Source organism: Lupinus angustifolius, chromosome LG09 (genome assembly GCF_001865875.1).
Source record: "Lupinus angustifolius cultivar Tanjil chromosome LG09, LupAngTanjil_v1.0, whole genome shotgun sequence".
Classification (NCBI taxonomy): domain Eukaryota; kingdom Viridiplantae; phylum Streptophyta; class Magnoliopsida; order Fabales; family Fabaceae; genus Lupinus; species Lupinus angustifolius.
The window spans coordinates 21,257,004-21,263,671 of record NC_032017.1 but is presented as its reverse complement, the minus strand read 5'-3'; positions in this window follow the sequence as shown (position 1 = coordinate 21,263,671).

Here is a 6,668-nt window from a genome sequence, read left to right as displayed (position 1 = left end):
CAAAATGATATTTTCAAATCTCAATCACTATTAAGGGATATGATACACCTAAATATAACATATGAATAATAATATTTTATTTCCTTCATTTTCCACTATGAAGAGTTTTAATTTGTAACAATCTCAACACGCAACATTGTTAGGTAAGCCATTAATTAAGGTACTATTTATGAACCACATCAAAAGATATTATTTTTCATTGAAGGAAGTAAAAGGGTCTTCAAAACTCAAATGTCCAAATTTGAATGAGAAATTATCTTTACTAACCACTACTAAGAATGAATTTGATTCCATTGCTTTCAGTCACTTTCTAACTACCCTTCTATATTAAATTAACTCCCATATATGGTACATGATAAAATAAGTTGATAAAACATCAAGTTCAATATTAATATGAGGAGGAATGTAACAATATTGCTCTTGACTATCAAGGTCAATGGTCCATGGCAAATAGTTCAAGGAAGATTACCATTAATTATTACGATTTAACGGGAAAATAGAAGAGTGTATAGAATATATATTTTGATTAAATGAAAAATGATACAAGAGAGTGTTGTTTATATATAATGTTTTGTAAAACAAGTAATGCAACTAATTCTCTAACAAATAATAAACACATGTTGTAAAACACTTTCAACATGTGTAAAACGTGTTAATTACAAGCATTGTTTAACTAATGATTCATTTAATTTTCTAATTAGTTAATCGATTAACTATAGTGTTAATCGATTAATTGGTATTGCTGCTGTTTTGTTTCTGATTCCTTTCAAATGTGTAAAAGAACACAAAAAATATTGAAGAGGAAATAAGTATTAGACCTCATTGATATTATTTATTTATCTAATACTAAACTAGAGAATCAAAAGTGATTAGTGATGATAACATACATTCCCTCTTGATTCCTTGTTTTATATCACATTTTTTATTCCTCTCTTTTTCACAACTATTTCCTACGCAATTTTTGTAGTAAGTTATAAAATTAAAGAGATGAAGAAAATTAATGAAAAGCTTATGCATAAGACTCTAGAGAAGCAGCAAATAAATTAGAGACCTACTCTTAAAATCATATATTATTAGCAATGTTTTCATTCCCCTCATTTATGCCTATAAACACAAGCCCTGGACCCCCAAATAGGCTTTGTAACTTATGAGTCATAAAAAAAGCAATTTCGCACTTAAGCTACTTTTTGCAAGTGCTTTTTCCACTTTCATTTTTTAAACATAACTAGTCGCATACACTTACTTATCACTTTATAATTGTACAATTTTCATTGTCAGATTACAATTAGTGTTGGGTATTTCAACGGTTAATGAAAAAGTCTCACATTATACAAAAATGGATGAGTTAAAGAACTTATAAGTAGATGGACTCAAACTATCATAACTTCCCTCGTGATTACAAACTTAAACATACAATTTTTTGTTACAAACTGAAATATACATCTACATACCATTAAGTGTTAACCTTCCCACAAGCTATCATAACTTCCCTCATTAGAGACAAATCCTTCACAAATTTGAGAGTAAGATTCTCCATTAATATAACCAAAATCTACCATCCCAACAATATAATTTTCATACCAATAATTCATTATCACACCATTTTGTGGATTATTTGACTCCATCATGTCCATCATCATATTCAACCACTCAAAATAACAATTCTTTTGTTGCTCCTCTTGCTCCATATCCATCATATTATGATTAACCATGCCTTCTTCTATGGATTTTGTGTTACCTTCATTCTCATCCTTCACCTCTTCTTCTTCTTCTTCTTCTAGTAATTCACTAAGGAAAGATCCATCAATTTCAAAGACCTCAAAATCCATTTCTACTAGCCCCATATCATCATTGTTCTCATATGAGGCCATAAAAGAAGAATAAATTAAAAATGGAGAAGTACTTAAACACAAGTATAATGTTTATGTTACATTTTTTAAATGATACATGCATGTTGCATGCATATATATAGACATATAGATACGTGGTGAAGGAGCAAAGTCATGAAAAATACATTTACCAAATTTATATATTGATGAAACAAATGCTAACCTCACAAATTGTGCAATGAGATGTGCATTAAACACCTAAGGGTAATGAAAAAAAAGAAGAGAAATTTGTATAGAAATGTGGTTCTGTATTAGAATAAGGCATTAACCTATTATTGAAACATTAGATTTTGATAAAAAAAAATTCTAATTTTATTAAATTAAACGTCAGCATCCATTTATTTGATATTAACATGCATCATTCAACAAGTGCTTCACATTCATTTATAGGTAATGAAGTTCTCATTGTGTAAGCTATTGTTAGTAGGCATGTTGATAAAAAGATCGGGTTTGCATAATTATATACGTTGAATAATGAAAATTACACAAATAAATAATATGGAAGAATTGAAAGATTTATATACAAATGAAAAGGATGGGGACTGAAACTGAAATTTATAATTTGGTTGCTTCATGGGAATACAACCTGTAATAAATGATCATTTTCGCCAAATTCTATATGTTATATGATGGAAAATACAAAAAAAAAAAAAAAATTGGAGGATTAAAAACTATTAATGTAAACGTACATATTAACTTTTGTTTTTAATATTCTTTGTACAACTTAATTTTCAAATTTATTAGAAAAACAAAAAATATCATATGGGGGAATGCCCCTTCTCACTTGTGTACAAATTCTTTTCATCTTTGTGATGCTTACATGCTAAATAAAAACTATAAAAATAATTTCTATCTATGCATATATTAAACTATATAGTAAATACTATCCATATGATATTATTACATAATTTTCTATTTATTCATGTTTAATATGAATCAAATATATTTTGCAATTCTCATATACTATAGAGTATAGACACACTACTGATAATGTTTTATACTGATTTCTCTAAAAAAATATTCTCTTGAGAAAGTAAATAAAAATGGTTAGAAAAGTAGGCAGAGTCCACACAACATGTTATTTTCAATTAATAGACATAATTGATTATTATATACCACTTGTGATTTATTGTCTTTATTTCTGTGTTTATTTACATCCCTTTATATGAATGGTCCCATGGATGGTGACAACCAGCTTAGTCTTAAATTGAAAAAATAACTATTTTTGGCCCTTATTTTTATTTATTTCTGGATTAAAATCCATAGCTCAATGGTAGGTATATGTCACATGGAGAGTCTATATCATTCATATATCATGCAAAACTTTAACATATATATATATATAGGTTGTTAGTTCAAGTGATACATGTTTGATTCCCTTTAAGTAAGATCTCGAGACTTGTCTTGTGGATGAAAAAAATACTTACGGAGAGTTAGCCTCACATACCTATGAATGTTCCTGACTCGAACAAAGTTGACTCCAGTATGAGGATAATGGTGAGAAACCAAAAAATATATACATCTAAACAACTTACCATTATACAATAGAATTAATCTATTTTTATGTGTGGATGGATATAATAATACAATTTATTAGTAGTTTCTCTTTAAAAATTTGTAATGTCACCTTTACTTTACAAGTTGGTTTGGGGCATGTACAAGTGTGGATGGAACTAAGGTGACCAAAAATTTTGCCTCACCTAGTTCCTTGAAAGAAAGAAATAAAATTGTTGAAGAATAGAGAAAATTGGGTAATAATATATCAATTTTAACTAATTACATTATCATAATGTATTAATGGCTAGTGTCACAATCTCACATAAGATATAGTCTTTAATGGATTCAATTGGTTAGTGTTTCTTCATGCCATAGCTTTTTCTACATATTTCCAACTCTACCATTTTTATATTCATTGATGAGATGTAAAACATTTTGATATGATGATGGTGTTAGCCATAAAAGAAAGTATTTTTTTTTGATATGTTGACAAAAATTAACTTATCATTCTTGATTTATATATGTCACTTTCAAGTAGAATTGGAAAAGCATACTCAAGATATTGGCTTGAATTCACTTTATTTGGACATGCTAATTTTTTCAATAAAGTAGAAAACTTAGAGGTATATTTTTTCATAATCTTAGAAAGTGTAGGTTATATTGAATTATAGTTAGGAATTTTGATCTTAAATAGTAAGCCATATAAATTTATTATTAAAATCTATTTTATTTTTGACAACTTATTTAACAATCATTAACATGAATATTTTATTTAAAGTATATATATTTAAACTTGGGTTTCTAGACAATAATCTTTTGTCATTCATTTGATTCAACAAATGATTCTAAGCCTCATAAAAAAGTTTTATTGAAGTAATTTAACGCGAGCAATATAAGAATGAACTTGTAGGAATTCCATAAAAATAACAAAAATGTAAATAAATCATGATCATTTGGTAATTGTTTTGTTATGTTGAGGTAGTCACATTTTTCTTATCACCATATATGAACAAAATAAACAAAAATAATTAAGCATGTAAAAAAAAAGAGGAAATGTAATATTATCATGGGAAAGAGTTGCATACACGAAAGCAGCACAAATCATAATTGTCATTAGATATTGATAGTAACAAATATGATTCATCAATAATTAAAATTTTAATGTGTTGTCAATATTTTATTAGTTGTCTCCACATATATATGTCTTCACACAAGTATTTCTTACTCGAGGATCCACTACCACATAAAATTGTGACATGTGGCTTTAAAAAGATTTGAATCAGTGTTGTTAAAACCGTACCGGTTATCAAACCGTACCGGTTATCAAACCGGTCAGGGTACTGGTATAGTGGTACAGTGGTTCAGTAATTAAACTGCATGCAGGTTAAACCGGACATACCTACTTAAACCTATAACAAAAAAATTACAAATAGGTAGATACTCAAATTTATAATCCATATTTATAATCTACTCAAAATTCACATAAATAAACAACTTTAAGTCTTTAACAAATTCAAAGTCTAAATTAAAAAACATATATCAATCTAAAAGTATCACTTAACAATCACAAAATATAAATAAATGACATAAGTTCACAACTCACTCTACAAAACAAATAAATTTGGAATTTTAACATTTAACACTAAGGAGTCAAAGTTGTTCATATGAATATTATAATTTTATACCAAATCTTATCTTCAGACAGTACTTAAAGATTACACAAATGTCACTGAGATTACACACGAATGTTAGGGAACTAAAAGGTGTAATCTAAGTATGTCTTGGAAGTATGTGCATTGAAAAGGGTTGAAGAAAAGTTGGAAAGATGAGTCACCTTGTAATGGATTTTTAAGTTTTTAAGTTTTGTTTTTTAAAAAAAAATATGTGTATAAACCGGCCGGTTTAGTAAAATACCGGTCGGTTCACCAGTTTTGACCGATTTTTGACTGGTTTTGATACTTGGCCGGTTCAACACCTGTACCGTACCGGTTAGGGGGCCGGTTCACCGGTTTTCCGGTTGAACCGGCCGATACGATACGGTTTTTATAACTATGATTTGAATGATATACATTTTAAAATATTTTTAGACAAAATATTATTATAAGTGATGAAATCAAATCTGGACTTCATATTTCAGTACTAGAGAAGATCTTGACCCGATTGATCAATTCGAATAGGAAAATCCAAATTCTTTCCTCTATATATATCACCAAGAAAATTATGATGGCCCAATGGGTAAGCCTCACTAAAGCCCAAATTTACTATGACTGGGTCAGATTTGGCTAAAAAATCCAATTCAAACAAAAAGTTCGAATTATTATCAAACCCATGTAGAAAACATAAGTTAGCTTGAGAAAGGAAACATAACCCATTTCTATTTATCCACGTCTCTAACAATTTTGTTCCCAAACGTTAATGTTTTAGACTCGATTGTTCAAACATGCCATATTTCTTTAAGAATAATGCATAAGAGTTACCATAAAGGTTGTGATAGGAAAGTGCTTTCAACATTCTAGCCACACACTCTCTACCATAAATTGTTCTCAATTTGTGCCAAGTGAAAGCATCAAATTGCTAACATCATAGACATATCATTTCAAGTACTATAAGTTATGAATGATCAGAAAAATACTTAAAAATTAAATTTTAATTCAAATATTTTTTTTAATCAATCACAAGGTCATGATACATGGAATGACACTAAGTGTGGGACAGCAGATGACATTCGTATATGGTACTATCTCATGGAGGTGGATGGTGATGATTCAAAAACCAAACCCTATCTTAATTCTCATTGTAGAAACAACATGAGCCTTTAATATCCAGTGATATCTTTCTGCCCACGTTTCATACTATATTCATTCATATGACTAAGTTCTAGGAATATTTTGGTCGTAGCAATGAGAAGCACACACACAAGTTTAAGGTACACGTTGTAATTTTAAGTCACTATTTGTTTTAGTTTGTGGGTCAACTTAATAATTGAAATAAAAGTAAAGTCACTAGTGGGTCCTCTTATTCAATATTATATTATGTACTAAATAATGTATTGGTCTATTAGTGTAAGTTCTGCTAGATCTTTAAAATGATAAAATAATCTAGCGTTCAATTCCTGCAAATAATCTATAATGTTTTTTTTATTTTTACTTAATATCCTATCATCATCCTCGTCATAATCCACATCCTATCCTCATTCTCATTGTCGTCCTCATCCTATCCTCATAATCTTCCTCATCCTCATCCTCATCCTCGTCCTCATCCTATCCTCATTCTCATTCTAGT